Genomic DNA, 21,475 nt, shown 5'->3' on the forward strand with positions numbered 1-21,475 from the left:
GCACGTTCTGCATGGAGCACTGGGTGTTATGCACAATGAATCATGGAACACTACATCAAAAACTAATGATGTAATGTATGGTGATTAACATAATAATAAAAATTTAAAAAAAAGAAGTGCTAAATGTATTTGTATGAAAGAAACAGAATAAAAATCAAACATGCATCTTTAAAGGTTGCAAACAGAGACAAAGTGAGGCAGGCAAGATGCCCGTGAAAAGACTAGGTTCTCAAACCAAACAGATTCAAATGGCAGCTCTGCCCCTTGTTAATCATAGGAAGTTCATCTTTTGCCTCTTTGAGCATCCGTTTCTTCATTTGTAAATTATAGATGATAATACCTGTCAAATGGGAATGATTGAATGAGATTTTTGCATACTGCCTGACACCTAGTAAATGCTATATGTTTGTTTAAAAAAAATTTTTAAACCAGTAACTAAACCATCTAACAGATTTACAATTAGCCAAATTAAACTCCTCTAACTTAATTTCATTTTCTCCTGTTCAGTATTCAATGGACCTATTTATTCCCTATCTGCAATACTCAGATCAAGTGCCCATGGACATTATTACGGTTCACACAGCCATTTTTCTCATCATCCCACTGTGAGGCTAGAGTACTAATGTCACAATGTATGCACTAAATGCTTGGTAATATTTGCTGGATATTACCACTGCCTGCTGGGCAATTAGAAGAGAAGCAGAAAAAAGTCTTTAAGAGCTGGTAGGCACTTTGCTTTCCTTGGAAGTAAAAATCTGTATATGGAAATTCCTGAAATGCTAGACCGAAATTTATGCGAGGTGTTAACAAGGTCTCTGAAAGCTTAGAGATACCTCCTAGGCTAATGTCCAAACTTACACTCAGGAAGATTCTGTCCCATAAGGAGAAGGAGCTATGGTTAAGCAGGTGTAAATCACCGGGGCGCCTGGGTGGCTCAGTCGTTAAGTGTCTGCCTTCGGCTCAGGTCATGATCCCAGGGTCCTGGGATCGAGCCCTGCATCGGGCTCCCTGCTCGTCGGGAAGCCTGCTTCTCCCTCTCCCACTCCCCCTGCTTGTGTTCTCTCTCTGGCTGTCTCTCTCTGTCAAATAAATAAATAAAATCTTAAAAAAAAAAAAAAAAAAAAAGCAGGTGTAAATCACCAATGTAACTGCTGGAATAATAAGTGCTATAAGCATGGACTGGTGGTTTAACAAATTCCCTCATTTTACACATGATTTTTGCAGCGTTTGCCCCAAACCCCGGATGAAAAAATAGGTACTTTACTAAATAATCTATTTACATTTGAATAAAGGTAAATCTCAAATATACTTTAAAATAATAAAAAGACATGAGGCCTAATGACTTGAAGAATACCTACTAGCCTAAAGCCACTTTTAAAAACGTAAACATTTTTTAAACATTCTGTTAATTAAAAAAGAACAACAAAAACTCCTATCCATTCCAAAGGTGGCCATAGCTACCTTCTCTCTGAAACTCCATTAACAGGCTCTGCCCATTTGAACCATGTCTCTTCCCATATCTAGCAGAAACCGTTTTCCTATACATATAATGATAGAGAGATACATAGAAACATAGATAGATATTATATAAACTATGGTTTTCCTATATAAGTTTACACTGATTTTTCTCCAACTATACCGAGTGAGAGGTGTTACCAGAATGAAAAATATTTGCATGAAAGCAGTTGGTAAGTATCGGACAAGACCATCTTCAGCACATTCAGAGGCCATGGGCAGTTTAAGGAAAGATTAAAGACTTCCTCAAAAATATAGTAGGTTGCATCGTCCTCCTAAGATCTCACTCATTAAATGATAGAAGAAGAAAAAAAACCTGACGGGATTATCAGCCAACAATGATGTAGAAAAGAAGAGGGAGAAGAGAGTTCATGGAATTTATCAGAGTGAGAAGCTATGGAGAAGATGGAACATGGAGCAGGACAGGAAGAGTGACAAATCAAAGCAAGCATATGAAGCAATCAAGCTCAGGAGGGCAGTCTTCCAGGTAGAACCCCAGAGGCCCAGTACCTAGAAATATCAGGACCATTAAGGACAGCACCTGAGAGACAGTGAAACCAAACCAGGAAAGCAAAGGGGGAGAGGAGGGAGCCCTGGGGAGGCAAGTGAGTAAATAATTGAAAGTTATTATAAGAAGGGGTCAATTTCATATACTCTAATTTTCAACCAGGAAAATACCTCCAGGCAAAAAAATCTAGAACTTCATCCCACTACAGAAGAAAGAACTATGGATTCTAGTATATAGAAGTCTCCCAGTAAAAATATTCCATGACCACCAACCACCCTAAAGCAAACACCACCAATTCACAAACGCCTGTTCATATATATAGCACTTGGCATCGGGCTTTTACTGCTTCACCTTAAAATTAAAAGGTCAGCCAAGGATCACAAACATATAAGCCTCCATCGGGGGGAAAAAAAGACCAGGGTAAATAAATTAAAAAACAAAAATACAATGAAATATTCAGGAATAATTTGAATACTCCCATTTGTGTACTTGTTAGAGAGGTTTTGTATTCATAAAACAAAAACAGAATACTATGAACAGAAACACCAGAGAAAAATGAAATTTTTCAAGATTAAAAAACATGATGTTAATAGAAATAGTGGAAGGTAAATTGGGAAAGCCTCCTAAAAATAACTAAAAGAGAGACAAAGGTGAGATAACAGATAGTAGATGTATAGAATTAGTCCAAAAGGTCCAAGATCCACTTAACAGTAGTTCAAAAAGAGGGAAAAACAGAGAGGAAGAAATTATCAAAAAACGTATTCAAAAGAATTTTCTAAAGATTGAAAGATAGCAAAAATGCTCCCACATGCCTAGAGTAATAAGTAAGAAAGTAAGAAAGAATCCACACTTTTGCCACACCTACATGCAACATTGTGAAATTCAGAATACCAAGAATGAAGAGGAAACTGCCTACAGGGAGAAAAATCAGGCTCAGTATGAAATAAAAGGCATCAGTTTGCCTTCTAATCAATAACAGTGAATGCCAACAACAATGCACAATACTCTCAAAACTCTGAGAGAAAATTATTTTCAACCTAGAATTTATTCATAACTACAAATCAAAAGTGAGAGTAAAATATAGACATCTTTAGAAATGGGAGGACTCAGCAATTTCTTCCCACACTCACTACATCTAAAAGTTATTTGAGGAGGCACTAGAGCATGCAAAGGATAAACCAAGATGAATCAAATCTCAGGATCTAGGAAGCAGTGAAACCAAACCAGGGAAGCAATAAAGAAAAGTTCCAGAATCACACAGCCAGGCAGCAGGCCTGGAGATAATTAAGTCCAGATTGGAAAAGGAGGAGGCAGGATGGCAGGACCCTTCATTCGGGATTGGGGGAGGCCTCTGGGGAAAATCAGATTGAATAGATAATTAGATAGACCGAGCAATGTTGGTTAAAACTGAAAATGTGATAAAGGCAAAAGAACAAGACAAAAGTAAAAGCAACTAGAAACTCCAGGAAAAACAAAAGGATATACAAGAAATAAAATATACAGTTTTATTTGGTTCTGCAAGAGTCACAATAATGCACTGTATGTTAATTTTCAACTTAGATATTATTATTTATGGTTATTAATCTTGACACTTTAAAAGTAAGAAGAAATAGGGGCGCCTGGGTGGCTCAGTCGGTTAAGCATCACACTCTTGATTTTGGCTCAGGTCATGATCTCAGGGCCATGGGATCAAGCCCCTTGTCAGGCTCCACACTCAGTGGAGAGTCTGCTTGAGATTCTCTCTGTCTGCCCCTCCCCCCACTACTCACCCACACTTTCTCCCTAGAATAAATAAATAAATTTTTAAAAATTAAAATAAATTAAAAATAAAAGTAATAAGAAATGATAGTAGAGGCAAAGAGAAATAAGGGAGCTGAAGAATAAGATGGGGTGCAAACCGGGTGGGATGCACAACCTATGCAGTCACACGCAGCCCATGCCTAGAATGGCCCCATGCAGGATTTAATGATCTTGTGTCATCATCTTGTTATTCAGGATAATTTTTAAACAAGGGCCCAGCATTTTTATATTCCACTGGGCCCTACAAATTACAAAACCGGTCCTGAAACTGAATGCAACAAGAAACAAAGGTCTGCTTATACTTCTTAAAGTTACAGAGTAATCCAATAATGAAAGTACACAAAACGTAGTATGACTATATTGAGGTACTGGGATAAAGGATGAGAAGGATGTGGATATTAACTGAATTCTCATCTATCCCATCAGAATAAAGAAATAACAGTATAAACACCATATTTAGAGACTAACAATGACTAATATAAGAAAAAACTAAAAGAGATAAAAGTAGTTGCCCCTGAGAAAATGTACTAGGGATGAGAAAGGATGGCCTAGGGACAACTGCTTCTTGTTATAGGCCCTAATATGTTTTAATTTTTTTAACCTTGTATGTATATATTAGTTTAATTTTTAAATTAACTTCTAAAGGATAATTTTAAAATCATAATATAGAAAATAGACATCTTAAAACATATCCTAAAAAATAATTCCATAAAGCAACTTATCATATACATAAACTTTCTAATTTATTTAATACAAATGTTATATGATTTATATCTTAAAACAGAAAGTGGCAAGCTCAGAACATGTATGACATAGTTTCTGCCCTTTGACATTCACTTATGTTATAAATCACATTCTCTCAGCCAAGGTCAAGGCTATATGGAGAAAGAAGAAATTATCAAAGCTGAGTAACTTACAGTGGTCATGATTGTTTTAAAGGGCTATTTGTCCCTTTTTTTTTTTTTTTACCATAACATTGTTTTCAAAAGCTGAACATTTGCAAATAGCGATACAGTTTTTAGTGACTGGTCCCTATTTTGGTTAAGGACAAAAGAAGTAGAGTTCTTATCCTCTGAAAAAATGACTACTCACTTATTAGTGTTCTAAATAAAAAGGGGGGCTGTGGGAGGGGGGCTCTGGGAGGTTTGAGGAGACCAATAAGTACTCTGACCCATTAGCTACTTTCCATGGACTTTTCCCACTACCTGATGCAAACACAGGAGTACTTTATTTTCAGCAAGACTGGATAAATGATCTTCAGCAAGTGGGGTCAAACTACTAGTTTGCTGATATAAACATAAAATAAGAAAGCAAAGTGTTTGGAAGACAAGGACCCTGGTAATGCTACTAAACATACCATGTCATGAACAGAAAGACTGTAGTGATTACTGCACAATCATCAAGTCCTGAATACTTTTGCCTTAGAAAAAAAGAGTAATTGCAGCAATATCTACAACCCTGCTTCCTGATAAAATAATTATGTAACCTAACGAAGTCTTAAAGGGTCTACAAGCTCCATCAAATTTCTCTGCCCGGCACAAGTTTAAAAAAAAAAAAAAGAACAAGGAAATCCTAGTCTGAAAGCCATAGCCCATTAGGTGCATAAACCAAAACTTGGCATTTTTCAGGTCTTGCTTAGTTACAGTATTTTCACTAATTGTCTTAATGCCAAGATGATCAAACTCCCTCGATGTGAAAGAGTTATTATTACCAATCACATGATAATCTTTCAATGTTATTTTTAATAGTTGATCTCATATTCAACTCATGAGAGAGCAGTAGAAATTTGTTAAGGTCTACAGTTGGACTCTCTACTTAATGGGCAGAGGGGAGTGAAGAGGTAAAAGTACTATAGCAAATGCTCGCCAGACTCGGGTGGCCCTTGAAGTTTTGAATTTTTGAGAATGTAGTTTTGAGGAAGAGAAAAGCACATGGGAAGATTGTCTGGTAAGTCGTAAAGAAGTCATTCTTGATCCACCAAAATGACAGTGCTTCCTGGGGGGAAACCAAAAGGCCTGTCCACTCAAGCAGCAGGTCAGAAGAGATGGACCTTCTAAGCGACCCCATGCAGCCTAACAATGGCCACCCACAGCACGAGGAGGAAGGTAACAAGCCTTGTGGTAGAAACAATATGGTGGAAAGCAAGTGGGCGGAGAGGAGGGAAGGTAGGCACTCACTTATCACCTGGAATCCGAAGAAGATGCGTTACTGGCTAGGTAAGAGGAGGGGGCCACCAAAGCAAAAGCTGTAGAAAGAACCCAAATCAGGGAAGGCATGGCAGGACAAAGTGGCGGCACAGGGCTGGTCTGCAAAGGCAGCAGGGAAGGGTGGACTTTCTTCTTGCCTCCCCCAAAAATTGTGGCAATATTAGTAACCTGCTTCTCTTTTAACTTTCATTGTGAAATCATTTCATAAGAGTTGCAAAAACAGTACAAAGAACTCTCATACACCTTCTATTCACATTCACAATTTTAACACTGCCACATTTGCTTTATCATTCCCTTTCTATTTATAACACATTTTATGTACTTTATGTAGAGTATATGCAATATAACAAATAAAATTAGATTTTTTCTTCTGAACTTCTTGAGAGTTAGCTGACGATCTCCTGCCTTTTCATACCAAAATCCCTCAGGATGCATCTTCCAAAGATAAGAACGTTCTCTTCGGTTACAATAAATGATTAAAAATTCAGAAAAATTAACTTTGACTTGATAGGGTTCTCTAATCTACAGGCCGTATTCAGATTTCACCAATTGTCCCTATAATGCCTTCCCATCAGTCTTTCCTCTGATCCAGAACTCAGTCCAGGATCCTGTGTTGCATTAAATTGTCATGTCTCTTTAATCTCCTTTAATCTGGAGCACTTCCTCCATCTTTCTGTTTCCCATGACATTGGCACTTTTGAAGATTTCAGGCCAGTTGTCTCCCAATTTGAATTAGATTCAGGTTATGCATTTTGGGCAGAAATGCTTTAAGTGCCTCAAACCAGAGCTATGTGTTAGTTTCTCCCACCATCGATGATGTAAACTTTGACTGCTGGGTTGGTTGATATGGGGTCCTCCAGGTGTCTTCACTATAAAGTTACCATTTTACCTCTGTGGTTCATAAGTGGTGTATGGGAAAGACTTTGGGACCATGTGACTATCCTCTTCCTCTCTAACCCCTCATCCAATAGTTTCAGCATCCACTGATTATTCTGAATCAATCTTTGATGATTACAAAATGGTGATTTTCTAAATCTATTCTTTCTACATTTACCAAGTGGCATTCCACTTTAAAAGAGCTCTCCTTTTATTCTCCATTTATCTACTATCACTACGGACTTGGGGGATTCTTATACAATTCAATGAATTACAACCCATTACTGTCATCATTCATTTTGATGCTTAGATTGTCTCTCATGTGGCCAGTGAGAGCCTCTTAAGCCTCCCTGTGTCCTTTTGAGACTTCCCTACCTTTCTGTGAGCACTTCCTTACTTTCTGACATAATGAGATGCCCCAGACTCATCTTGTACTTTCTCCTCTTAGGCTCTGAAATCAGCCATTTTTCTGAGTAGTATTGGTTTATTTAGTGGTGTATAATATTTAGAAATCAAGATCTAAACACATGATGAGCTCAAATATTAGCATCTTCTTACAGGGAAGCATTCAAGGTCAATCTAGAGGTCTTTTCTCTTGGGGGGTGGGGGGCAAGGTGACAAGGTGGGTTTTGCAGGAGTTTCTAACTGGTCATACGGTATTTCATTTATATTTTAGCAAGAACAGGGAAAATGTTATTGATACCATCCCTACTTTTATTTCCAAATAAATGTTCTTGCGGTGGTTGTGGTTGAGGATGTGATGGTTGCCGTTGTTCTGTAACCCCAGGTGCTGTCTGGAGTCCGTAGCATAAATACCTCAAATCTAGCTGGGCTTGGCCACTTCTCCGACCACTCATGAAGACTCTCCATTTGTCAGTAAATGTAAACTAACCCAACTTGGCTCTTTCTGTACTTCTACTTTTTGGCCAGGACATTGTAACCCAATAAGGGCAGTTGTAACCTATCCTGCACTGAGTATTCACGTAATCACAGACTCCACCAGACAGCTGTGTGACTCAGGTGGCTCAAGGCACTGTCCTCAGCATACCAACTAAGCCCTCTATTTGAATAAATGTTCCGTGTCCTCTAAAAACACTTTCAAAATACTCACAGAATCTTTTCAATCCTTTCTATGTCAACCTTCGAATACAGCTGTGTTCCAACTCATGCTTTCATTGGCTGAACCTCATCACATAAACCAAAATATTCAGTGACATGTTATCTTAACATACTTCAGTAAAAATAATTGGGGAGAAATAAATGAAATGAGCAAAACCTCCTGGGAGCAGTTTATTCCCGTTGCAGGCTAGCTTCAAATCTGAAGTGGAATGATTAGTCCAGATTTCAGCAGCTAGGTGGCACGAGAAAAAGAAAATATTTATTCTACACAAGTGAATTTCCTTAAGCATTGTAAAAGTTTTGCTTCAACAAGTTATGTCTCATGCCACTTTGATTTCTAAAATTCTGCTCCCAATTTAGGACAACTTGACTGGGAAAAGGTGTCAATAGGATCCCCTGCCTCTTAATTAAATAAAAACTGAAACAAGTACTCTCAGCTTGTTGTAAAGTAAAACATTGTTTTTCCCTGCCCATCCTCTGCTCTCGCTGCCGCCGCCACCCATGAAATAAAGTAAAACATTATCTGTGTTATATCCATAAAGGGATTTTCTACCAATATGTTAATGATTTTTTTATCACTGAATGATGAAATTATTTTCATAGTCTCGTATCTTTTGCCCCTAAATTTTCTACAACGTACATGTTTTGCCTTTGTCAGAGACTCAAAAGATAATAATAAACATGAGTGTATAGACAATGGGACAAGAAAAGTACCAGTCAGTTTAGCTGCTGTTGGGAGCCCCATGGGGGACACTTCTGGGGTAGTCCATGATGGTAGTGGGAAAATGACATTTAATTAAAACTCAGTTTTTTGTTTGTTTGTTTACTTTTGTTTTGTTGCAGTTGTTCATTACAAAGACATAAAATTTCTTTCAACAGCAACTATAGAATAACTCATGAGTTTTTCATAACAGTGTTTTCTGCCAATTCTCAAAAGTTTTCATTTTGAAAGATTATTTTAGCTGGCTGAACCCCAAGAAGACATCAGTTTCCTTTGGACTCTGGAAATCTGAGTCTCCCTCTGCATGCATGGTGGAGGGGGCCCATGAGTTGAGAGGCAAGGAGGGGCAAGAAGAGACTGCTTCACGAGGGGGAGTTACCCTGGCCACCAAGAGCCCCAGACAGCCCCCTGCACTCCTCTATTTCAGTACATCAAAGAGATGCATTCATTCAACAAACATTTTCTCAAGACCTACCCTATGCCAGAAACTCTGCTAAGCATCTGTAATACAAAGATCAATAAAATATGGTCTCCGTCCTCAAAGGTTCAGAACAAAAAGGACAGGATGAGGAAAATAGTACATTGAAAGAAGAGAAGGCTTTCTGAGTAAAAGGTCTTAGGAAGAGAAAGAAAGGAAAAGAATGAATAAAAGAAGGAGGGCAGGAGAGGGAAGAGAGGGAGGGAGGGAAGGAGGGAGGGACAGAAATAGCTATGTGATATGTGACCATAGTTCCAAAGCACTTTGATAAGCCAAATATTTTATTCCAAGGCACTTTAAAGCTGAGGAAAAAGGACACTCCTTTGCCTTAATCATTTCTAACATCAAACCAATATTGATGTCACAGTCCCTCCAGTTACCATACCCACTTGCCTACAACTGCACTTCTTACAACCTCAGGAACTGACTGCTCCAGCGTGAGGGCTGCCATCTTGCTATGTACCTATGGGGGATAACCTGTACTGGTTACAGTGTGCAAAGGGGGTGGGCAGTGGAGAGAATCCAGGGGTTCTCTGACCTTAAACACTGTTCAGTAGCCCAGCCAGCACAGTAAAAGCTATCTGTAGCAGAAATTGTGGGTGCTCCTGCCCCTGTATTCTCAGCATTTACCACTTTCCTATAGGCTGGCCAAGCTTCCCAGCTGCCAACACCCTTAACTGTTTCCCTGAGGGCTTCATCCAACCTGGATCCCACTTTACTCTCCCACCAGTCAGTCTAGAAGTGTTGGGGAATTAGAACCTCTCCCAAGGGCAACTCTCAACAATGACCAAGAGGAGTCAGTGGGGAAACACCCCACTCCTTCCACCAGAGTATGGTCTCCTGGAAGCACATGATACACACCGGCCCTCAGTGTTCTCAGGAGGCATAAGACCCAGATGCCCACAGTGGTACTTACACAAGAACGTGCTGTTTATTCACTGTCTTTACTTTCCTATCTGACTCCCCTTCCTGTGTCTCCTGGAATCACCTCCCAAATAAACTACTTGCCTTGGAGTCCTTATCTCAGAATCTACTTCTGGAAGAACCCAAACTAAGACAGCATCCAACCCTAGACAACTTGCCATTCAAACTGGCTGTCATGTTTCCTCAATAGGATGAGTGCCCCCAGCCAACTGCATAAATACAGCATTTCAAAGTTTGCTCAGAATATTTGTTAAGTCACAGAATCCAGTAAACTAGAGTCTGGTAAGTCCTTTGTTGATTTTATATTTCTGGTGCATGGATAGAATAGAGTTAAGGATTTGGGTGTGTTCTGATCATTCAATTTAGATAGTACATCACTTACTTCCAATATTTTTTTCTTAAACACTTAAACTTTTCTCATATTCCAAGCCACCATGGCATATTCTAGACCCATTATCTGTTATAAGTCATAACATTTAAAAAGTTACAGCATGTAAATCATTTTGTTGTTAGTATTTATTATAAGAAAAGAGTGCAAAGATTTTGAGTAAGAAATTAATAAATAATACCCACTTTACCTTTTTGTGAAATATACATCTTTCAACGATAAAATTGCTATATGTGCCCTTAAGAATCACATGAAAATTATAGGCAGAAAAATAATTATTTATGCATATATACAAATTTTTGCTTTTACTATCTGGGCGCAAAGATCAGACACTTCTGAGACCTCTGGGTTAAGAATCCTGACCTTACAATAAAAATACACAGCATTTTAGATGTGATGCAAATAACACCTGAGTTGTTTTTAATAATTGTACTAAACTAATCAGATATACTGCTAGACTCAGTAACAAATACAACTCTTCTACTCAGTTGTGATATTCGCATGTTGTACATGAGATGCACGTGAAAATCTAAATTGGTTAAGTATTTATAGCTTTATATGCCCTGTATAAGACGAAAGGCTCGTCGACATGTAAATATTGAACAACATTGCTGGCAGCCTGGCCGTATGCCACCTTCTCCTGTCTCCGCAGCAAGAAATGGCCTTCTGTCTCAGAACACCCCATACTTTATGGCATCATGTATGTGGCCCCAGTGTTCCCTGCTCTGTGCTCGTGAAGGGTGGCTGGTCTCTTCTCGTCCTGCTAGAAGGCCATCTGATACTTTTCTTTTTTTCTCACCCAGAATATAAACCAGCATCTTACATTCTACTTAATAAATATTTGGTGAAGGAATGAACTAATTCATTGATTTTTTTGAGGTAATCATTTGGAAAAATAGGCCAAGTGAGTCAAATAGCAAATGCTACTATCTCTATTAATCAACCCAGTGGCCCTTGACATCACATTTCCTTGCTTTCTCTATACTGAACACACACACATCCAACAGACACCTTACTAATAACACAAAAAGATGTTAGAGCAAAGTGACCACGACTCAGTGACAATTTTACAAAACAAGTGTGATAATGTTAGATGCCCTCCTTGCATTATGTCAGACCCCACACAGACAGGCCAGGCAACACTGGGAACATAAAGCCCGTCCTTAGCATCACTTGGGCTCCACCTTCAGCACTCCCCTCCACACCCACCAAAGTGACCTTGGCTAAGTTGCTTACCCTACCGACACCTCAGGTTTCTCATCTACATGTTGGGCTTAACCATGAGATGTTATAGATAAAGAACCTGACTGTGGTGAACACATCATTAAGGGGTGGCTATTATTATATTTTATATCTCAAATTTGTATTCTACCCCCACATACCCCATACACAGAACCTAGATGCGACACCCATCTACTTTAAGTCCTTAACCAATGCTGCAAGCAAGCTCCTTTTCCCAAAAGTGTCCTTCAAACTTAAATTTAAAAAGAGTCATTTGATAAGTATTTACTGAGCATTTGTTCTGTGGTAGGTGTTGTGCTAGGTACTTGGCAAACAATGTCAACAAGACCCACACAATGCCTGCTGTCCTGAAGCTCATAGGTTACGGAAGGGACAGATCAAAAAATCACTCAGGGTGGTGAGTACAGCATGGGTCTTTGGGGACACCCAGGAAAGGACCTGGAAGAAGAGATGTTGGAGCCAGAGGATACAGAGGAAATGGTCAGGTAAATACACTGTGTGCAAAGGCCCAAAATGTAGCAGATGATTGTGTTCATGGACATTTATAGACAATGACTATCACAGGGGTGGAGAACTGTCAGTGAGAAGTGGTCAGAGATGGGCTGGAGCTAAAGCACAGCTGGATTGCCAGCAGCCTTGTACATCTCATAAAGGAGCCTAAGTAAGCCTTGGGATACCATTCAGGCTGTCAAGGCAGTGGGAGGAGGAACATGATCAGATTAGAAGACCACTCAGGCTGCATGGTACAGAACAGACGTTTAAGATGACAAAGAGTGGAGGCAGGAGGAGTAGTTAAGACAGCTCCTGCATTCCACCAGGCAAGAGCTCATCAGAACTTGGGTAGGAGAGTGGCAGTTGGGGGGCAAGTACACTGATGAAACAGACAGATATTTAGGAAGAAGAATCATGGAGCTTTGGGATATAGGGGTGACGAAGAGGGAAGTGTTAAGGATAACACCTAGATTTCTGACTTGAGCACAACTGGATGAATTTGAGATGGAGAAAACCATCCAAATGGTTTCCTCCAAAGAACAAATTTGGAGGAAAAGATCATGGGTCCTGTTTTGGACTTGGTCAGATGAGTGGAAATAATTGTTGGGCAGCTGAAGAGGTGAGTCTGGCACTTAGAAACAGGGTCTGGGGAAGTATGTTTGGGTATGTTGACTCACAGATAGTACTCGGATCCTAGGAGTGAAGAAGGGACCAGATTGCCCAGTAGGCAGACTGAGCACACCCTTAGCATATTAGCAAAACAGGAAAAGAAAAGAAAAAAGATTTTGAAAGAATTTCACATTTTCCATTTCAAAAAATGGAAGAAACTAGTGATTGTCCCCTAGTTAAGCCATCATTGGGTCTGTTCCGCAGTTTAGAATGAATTTGAATTCGAATTTTTCATAGCCAGGAAAGGGAAGATGACCACAATGCTTTCTGTACTTAGGGCCCCTAAAGATCTCAATCCAATCTGAATGTAAACATTACCACCCTAATCTCAAAGCCACCATGAGAAATACAAGTTCCAGAAAACAAAAGTGATGGCCCTCTCTGCAGGTGCTCCTGGGAACCTTCTGGCAACGTGAGCTTGGGAAAGTAAGGAGGACTGAGTCCCTGGTCAGCAGCCAGGTGGGTGATGGAGGCATTTCCTGAGTGAGCAATGTCCTGAGGTCCCCACACCTTCAAGACCCTGCAGGGGATATCTATTTCATCATAGTATGTGGTCTGGGTGCTGATACCATAATACATTCTTCTTTTGAGTAGAATTTTTAAAGGAGATGTTTTGGAGACTATGCCCAAACCAAAATGCAGAAATCTCCTGGTCTAAATTTCAGACTCTGAGGTAGGTCTGTGAGGAGAGAGGCCTCCTTCTTGGTCAGGGGGGCTGCTTTTCTGGCACCTTCCAAGTCACGCTCCATAGGTGGCCCCGGTCCTCTGCCTGCTTGTGTGGACAAAGCCATCGAGCAGCTATCACTTCTCAGCCCTCTTTGTATCCAAGGCCTGGATGGCGTTCAAACCTCACCCCCCTACCAAGTCCCAAAACCACTTCTGGCTCTTGAGGTGCTAGCCATTTATAAAACTTCTGAAAAGTCAAAGTAAGGGCCAACTCCACTATAACCTGAAGGTTTTGACTCAAGTTAAGAGTCACTCACTGTTGCCGAAGGTCAAAATGCTGGCAGGAGAGTGTCCCCAGAGCCCATAAAACTGTGTTTCCACTAAAGTGTCCTCAGATAAATAAGCACCAGGCCCTTGTAAACACTCTGTCCTCTACGGATGTAAATATTCTCAAGGTGTATTAAAGAAACTGAATCACTTCCAGCTCAGCATGTTAATAACAGCTGCTGATTATTTTCTCCCCAGTGCTCACGTGGCACTCATTTCGATTAGTATGGAAAAGAGGGACGTGGGGTGGGGAATTCTGTTTACTTGCATAGCAAGAGTTACTGCTTAACCAAGCCGTGCTCAGCATGTTTGATAAGAGACCAGAAAGTAAGAAATGGTATTTTTTCCTTGGAAGTTAGCAATTAACTTATGAAAAGCATAGAGATGTGCTGGACTGGTTTGACAAATGTTCTAGAATGTGGTACTCACCTTCCACTCACCCCACCTCAGCAACTTACAACATTGCAAAAAGAACCATCAAGCAAACCTTACTGAAATCACTTTGGGATGGGTTGCAGATGAGTTGGAATAAAAAACACTTTCGCTGGTGGAATGAAAGACATGTGTGAAAGACTTTTGTGTAAACTGGCAATAATTCTCTCATCATGCTCAACAAACCTAAGATGCTGCCATTTTGTGCCGCATTGGCGACTCACATGCTCCCTGACACCACGCAGAGAGGTCTAAAGAACTCACAGTAAGCGGTGAGCTGAGACCAGCTGTGAAAGGAAAGTGGCAAGGGGAAAGAAAAGGCATCCTCTTCCCATAAGACATTGCTCTTCACGTGGGAAACCAGAGAACCCAATACGGGGATATTCTTTTTAAAGTTTACTTCTCCAGAAGTAAAAGGGAGAACCCTTTCCTGGTACATTTTTCCTCCACTACCTTAGAGCTCTGAACCTTCAGTCTGTGATGTTAAGTGACATAATATCATGAAAGAGCAATAGGCAGTGAGATAGATGGTCATAACAGTACCTCTCAAAGATCTATAGGTCCGCTCACTTCAAAGTACGCCCTGTGGAAAATGCCAAGAATACATTTTAAGAACCAAGCTAATGGCCAATTGTGCAAAAGGCCTTCCCTGGCATTTCCGGCCCTTGGCTGGCTTGCTTCAGGGGACATGCCCTAGGGGGACAATGAATAATTATTCTTGGCATGAGGCATCGCGCGCTTGACTCTGCTTCAAATATCCCTTGCATAGTTTTCTTTCCTCCTATGTTTAAAATTGCTTTTTAAATTCCACTGTGTTATCAGAGGGGAGTGTGAACTCTGAAAGTGTCACCATCTTCTTTCTATCTATTTTCTTCCCTTTAAGTACAGGGGCTTTAATACATAACATATTCATTGAGAAAGCTGCTTCACCAACTGCTGGCGGGCCGCTCGGGGACAGCATTTGTACTTCTCTATCTAGGTGTGTTTCTTTGTTTTCACATTTATTTTTTTAAAAAAAGAAAAAGGACATTTTAAAAGGGAGTTTTATGAGCCTGGTGTGAAGTCTGGGAAAGTCCCACAGTCTAACCAAGAATATTATCAAGGTGCTGTGGGTAAAAATTCAGGAGCAAATAGAAACACGGATGAAGGGATAATTGAAATCTAAATGTATAACCCAGAGCTGCTGGTCTGATGGCTAGAGTCACCGAGAATCCATTTTCCATGTCCTCCCACCTTGTACACCTTCATGTTCTCAGACTCCCTTTCTCCTTTCCTCCCTCTCTCATCCTCCTCCTTCCTCTCTACAGTGCGCTTTGAGGAGAAATTAAGATATCTGGGAATATGAAGAAGACATATTTGCAGCATTTATCTTGAAAAAGCAACCCGCCAACCTTCTCTAAGAAGGCGATTCGGTCTTTTCAGCCTCTGAGAGCTACTTACACTAACTTTTCTCGTTCACCTCCAAGGTTCTTCACTTTGCTAAGACCCCTACATGAGGATGCACACATTGCTCATCTCAGAAAGGCTGCATCGGCCTGCACACCTCCAAATCATCTTGCTGATGCAGTCAAATATTCAGGATATCAGGATAAAGTCAAAACATTTCAATAGTTTCTTTTGATTTTAATTTACACTGAACTCAAAACACTTTATCCACAGAACAAGCTACAAAACAGTTCAATCTGAAAAGCCCTCTCTTCGTCCCTGATGGTGAGGGATGAACAGTTATCCTAGAATCAATTATGTGTACATGGGCAGATGGGGAGAAGGTCTCCCCCCTTCCCCCCCCCCCCGCAAATCTCTTTATCCAACTAGAAGTTTTCTTATTTCGAAAACTTTAGTTCTGAATGCTTCTATACAGGCATATCTAGTGGATTATCAATCCAGACTCTTCCTTCCCATATTTCCCAGACATTGGCCTTATCTCCCAGTTGGGGTACCATGCTTGCCGCTGTGGATGTGCCCAAAAGAGCACATGGGCTCACACATGTGTGCACACACATCCACATGCACACACAGCTCGATGTCCAGGCCCAGCGTCCCCTGAGTGTCTCTAGGCAGTGACGGAGAATAGGACATCCAGTTGGCACTTACTTCTGCTGCTTCCACGGTCCCGATCCACTGAGTTATTCCCCACTGCAGGGTGCTGCCTCCAGACAAATGCCTTTGGCCTCAGGGCACAGGTCGAAGTTGATTTCCCAGGTCTGAAGCCTGGCCTGCATTTTTCTACTGAATATATCATTCCTGTCTTTGGGGGTTTTTTGGGGGGGGGTTGTGTGTGTGTTTTGTTTTTCCATTTTCTGAGTTCTTGGGCTATTCACAACTTGGGCTATTCACAACTTGGGCTATTCACAACTACCCTCAGAGTCAACTGCCTATCAGCCTCCCTTTGCCAGTGGTTTCCTCAAGATAAATCAATACACAAATGCACAATAATTTACAAACACAGCCTGGGTTTCCCAGGCCATCCCAGCCAGCAGGCAGGGCTGAGGTCTCGAGAAGATTCACACACAGCAGTTCGCAGCTTGGCCCCGCCTCGCCACCTCAGAACACCAATCTCTCTTCAGACTCTTCAGACTCGTCCCCTTTCAGGAAGCCTGCAGGAGCTTGGCGAGCACAGCCCTCCTCAGTAACTCACGGCGCCTGTCCCCTCCCTCCCCTCCTGCCCTTGCTCCTGCGAAGGGCTCTGAAGGCCCTGAAGCAGCCTACACCTGGGTGGCTCAGTCAGTTAAACGGTTAAGCATCTGCCTTCAGCTCCGGTCATGATCCCAGGGTCCTGGGATCCGGCCACGGTCAGGCTCCCTCCTCAGCAGGGAGCCTGCTTCTCCTTCTCCCTCTGCCTCTCCCACCCCCCCCCCCCCCCCCCCCCCGCTCCTGATTTCTCTCTCTCTCTCTCAAATAAATAAATAAAATCTTTTAAAAAAAGGGGGGGTGGGTAAGTGAAACTAATGGGGAGAATGAGGCAACACTTTGAAAAGGATGCTCTTGCACCAACCCTGGACTATGCTCACTCGGTCCCTCTGATCAGCCATTCTTCATCTCTGTGGGACGAGACTCACCCCGAAGGAAAAAGTCAGCTCGCCCATCTCCAGCCTGCCCTTGTAGTTCCATGCCAGGGTATTCACATCCATAGGAAAGCACTGGGCATCGATGGGTAAGCAGTGGGGAGGGGGGAAAGCTGAAGCTCATTAAATCCCATGAAGCACCAGACTCCATGCCCACATTGGCTAACTCATCCTCTCATTAACTGTGTGTGCTAGTTTTCTGAATGCATTTTACATAAGAAGATCTCAATGCCCAGAAAGGACAATTGGCCCCAGCCAATGGTGACGGTTGTGAGAAGATTCAGATTCAGATCTGCCTGAAGCTTTACTTGAGACCGAGATGTATAGAATGGCCCAGAAGAGTGGAAGCAATCCAAGCAAACCTCGGGGACCATGAAGAATATTAGATAAATGGTGATTGCCACATTACGGCCCCTTAGCTTCCCTCCCGCTGGATCTATAAGAAGTGTACATCCCCACTGGTCTTGATTGTTAAAACCTCCTACCAAGACCATCTACAGCTTTTCATTTCAAGTCCTTGGCACCTGGTCACATTGCTAAAACTCCAGATCACCTGGAATCGAGTGACAAGTAGAGTAGCGAAAGTTCTCTACAAATTCACAAAATACGGGGAGTGAGCCTCCATGACTCACGTCAGTGGCATCTCCTACTGCCCCACCAAAAGGGGACTCCAAGTTAATTTTTAAAACTCTTCTCTTGGATGAGATCTAAATGAAGATCTCACTGCTGCTGGCCCTTTCCAATCTGGCATGGATGGATACTTGGGCCATGTCCTACCTGGGCTGATTAGAATCTGACTAATCTCTGGGCCCATATTCAAAAGTGGAGACTAAAATACATTTAGATTTTTCACAGAGAGTTGATTAGTTCCACCACAGAATTGTCTGCTACTTCTCTAGTTAATGCCTTAACCAAATGAAATAATAAACAGCTGCCTGTGTGACTATAATAAAGAAGAGTCTCTCATTAGAAAATGGGGGTGCTTTTCTTCTATTTTCAAGGATGCAATCCTCATAATTTAACAACATGTTAACAATTAGTTATTTCAAACAACGTCCTCTTCTATCTCATATGTTATCACATCTACTGTCTTTACAGTCAAATATTCAGACATATACAAGAAAAATTATACATATTCTCAGGGTCCGTTTTGCTAAAAAAAATCACAGTTGTTTCATTTAAGTTTTGCTACTGTACCTCTGGTTCTTTGGTGATAGAGGACAAAAAAGTTTACAGATCGCCATAAACATTTCTAAAGTTAAAATGAGCTGTAACCTCCATATACACACTCAACACAGCATTTCTTTTTAATCTCCTGTTTCCTATCCTAAACCCTATCTCTGTCAGTGATGCAATCTGGGTAACCCCTTTCAGAGTAGGATGCTGCGCCAATACCAGATACAACACTTCATAGACTCCTGTTTTTCTCATATTAGTCCAATTGCTAATCCTCACTCAACCAGAAAGAGATAGAAAGAAAGATAGAAGGCACTGAAGAAAGACTCTATTAATTTTACAGCCATTCAATTAAACTATTACTTCTGCAACTTCTAAGTTCTCATCTGACCATCTGGGAAGCTATGCCAAAACATACAAGTACAGAGTTTGTTTGCATTTTGCAAAGAGCTGGGAATCAAATACATGTTTACTGTAAGCTAAATTCCATGAGTGTCCTAATCAAACATGTATAATTCTATAAATATGCTCCAGCCCTGATTTGAAAGTGGAAAGGAGGAAAACATTTTCTTCCTCCCCACCCCCTCCCCCTGTAATGTTAAAATTTGCTCAGTTTAGATCATTAACAGCAAAGATTTTTGAGATGCAACATAGCATATTGGTTAGAAGCCTAGATTCTGGAGCCAGACCTCCCAGATCAGAATCCTGGCCACACTACTTACTAACTGTGTGACCTTGTGCAAATTAGTTAGTATCTCCGTGCCTCAGTTTTCTCATCTGCAAAATGGGGATATTATAGAATACCTACCTCAGAGGAAGCTATGAAGATTAAATAAATCAACATGTGTAAAGCTTTCAAAGGCGGCCCAGGTAAGTATTTGATAAAGGTAGAAAAAAAAAAGAAAAAAAAACTAAGCGACATCACAGGTCACACACCATCTTCTGCTTTTAAGGAAATCAAAAGCTAGCTAGGAACATGAAACAAAGGGAAATAGTAGTGCAAAGAAACATACAACAATTATGAAATAAGTACTGGCTTTTGGTGGTGGCTATGAGTGAATACAACTGGAATATTTGCCTAAAAACAGGAATAGTTACGAAGTCCTTTGAACTGATAAACTGATCCAACACTTATTATACTGTAAGTCCTAAAGACCATAGTCATTTTATTCATGGCAATGTTTAGGTTTCAAACTATCCTAAAGAGGGAAAATCACCCATCATCTTGGAGCTTCCAGTTCTGGATCCCAAATCCGGGCTATGACTCCTATTGCTTCATTTTTTTTCACCAGATGGAGTTAAGCCTTCGCTCGGTATTTCTGGCCTGGAAGAAACAAATTCCAACTTATGTTAGACCATCATTGAATGCTCAGTGGTGCTGAAGGTGATATGCAACAATTTTCTCACCTTAAACCTTTAAGTAAGTGTAAAGTTTGGAAATTCTTCACATTAAGTTATTCATACCTGTTTTCTTTTATTTTATTTTATTTTATTATGTTATGTTAATCACCATACGTTACATCATTAGTTTTTGATGTAGTGTTCATATCTGTTTTCTTAAGTCTTTAGTAAAAATGAAAGTCTATCAGAAAGTATCCATTTTTTTCCCAGAGCCCACCATGTGCCTAAAACAGGGCCATATTCCACGAACAAGAAAGAAGAAATCAAAGAGGAAAAAAAAGTTTGCTCTAGAAAACTTTATCATCACACTGAAGGGACAAAACAGGCTGATAGGTTTAAGACAATCAGAGAACAGTATCAAGCTCGTATGGAAGAAAGTGCCTGTGGGGTGGATCTTCAAGATGGAGAAGAGCCTTACACAGAGTCTCAAGAAGTGAATTTTCCAGTACAGGGGGACAAAACATGTAGGTACAAGATGCCTTTGAAGTTAATTTAATGTCTAAGTAAGGAATGGCATAGGGCTATAAACCCTATGAGGAGGACACCTCAGCTAGAGTAGACCATACACAAGAGGAACACACCACCACACCACACCACTGGGATGAGTTTTTAGTAAGAGTTAAGTCTAACTCTCCCTTGTTTTGTGATTTACCTGATGAAAATCTACTTTAATGTTCCAATTTGGGAGAGTTGGTACATCCATTTTTTGATAGGCCATTAAAAATAACAGAAAACAAGAAAATCCTTTGTATTTGCTTTTGAGCTATAGCCATTGACAGTGGAATAAAATAAATAGGACGGGACCAGAAAGGGGAGGTAACTGTGTGACGCTCATGGCATAAGAGGGACAACAGAGGGAACTTGTGGGGAAGCGGGGGGGTGCATGCCTGGCCCCATGCACTCATCAGGGCTTTAAAAAACACTGTGCTGGCGCCGTCCAACTCTTCAGCAGGATGTGACCCTCCAGCAGCCCTCTGGCACCTTCAGGCCAGATGGGCAGGGCAAATTAGATTAACCAAAGCACCAGGGTGCCTGGGTGGCTCAGTGGGTTAAGCACCCGACTCTTGGTTTAGGCTCAGGTTGTGATCCCGTGGTTGTGGGATTGAGCCCTGTATTGGGCTCTGTGCTCAGTGCACTGTCTATTTCAGATTCTCTCTCCCTCTCCCTCTCATCTGTGCGCTCTCGCTCTCTCTCTCAAATAAATAAATAAAATCTTAAAAAAAAAAAAAAGCACCAAGTCATGGGGATGTAATGTACAACATGGGGACTGTAGTCAATAATATTATACTATAATTTTGAAAGTTGCTAAGAAATTCTCATCACAAGGATTAAAAAAAATGTAACTTGTTGTGGTGACAGAGGGTAAATGCACTTAATGTGATGATCCTTTCGCAATGTATACAAACGTTGAAGTATTATGTTGTAAACCTGAAACTACTATAATGTTGTACCTCAGTTATACTTTAATT

This window comes from Phoca vitulina, unplaced genomic scaffold (genome assembly GCF_004348235.1).
Source record: "Phoca vitulina isolate PV1807 unplaced genomic scaffold, GSC_HSeal_1.0 scaffold5, whole genome shotgun sequence".
Classification (NCBI taxonomy): domain Eukaryota; kingdom Metazoa; phylum Chordata; class Mammalia; order Carnivora; family Phocidae; genus Phoca; species Phoca vitulina.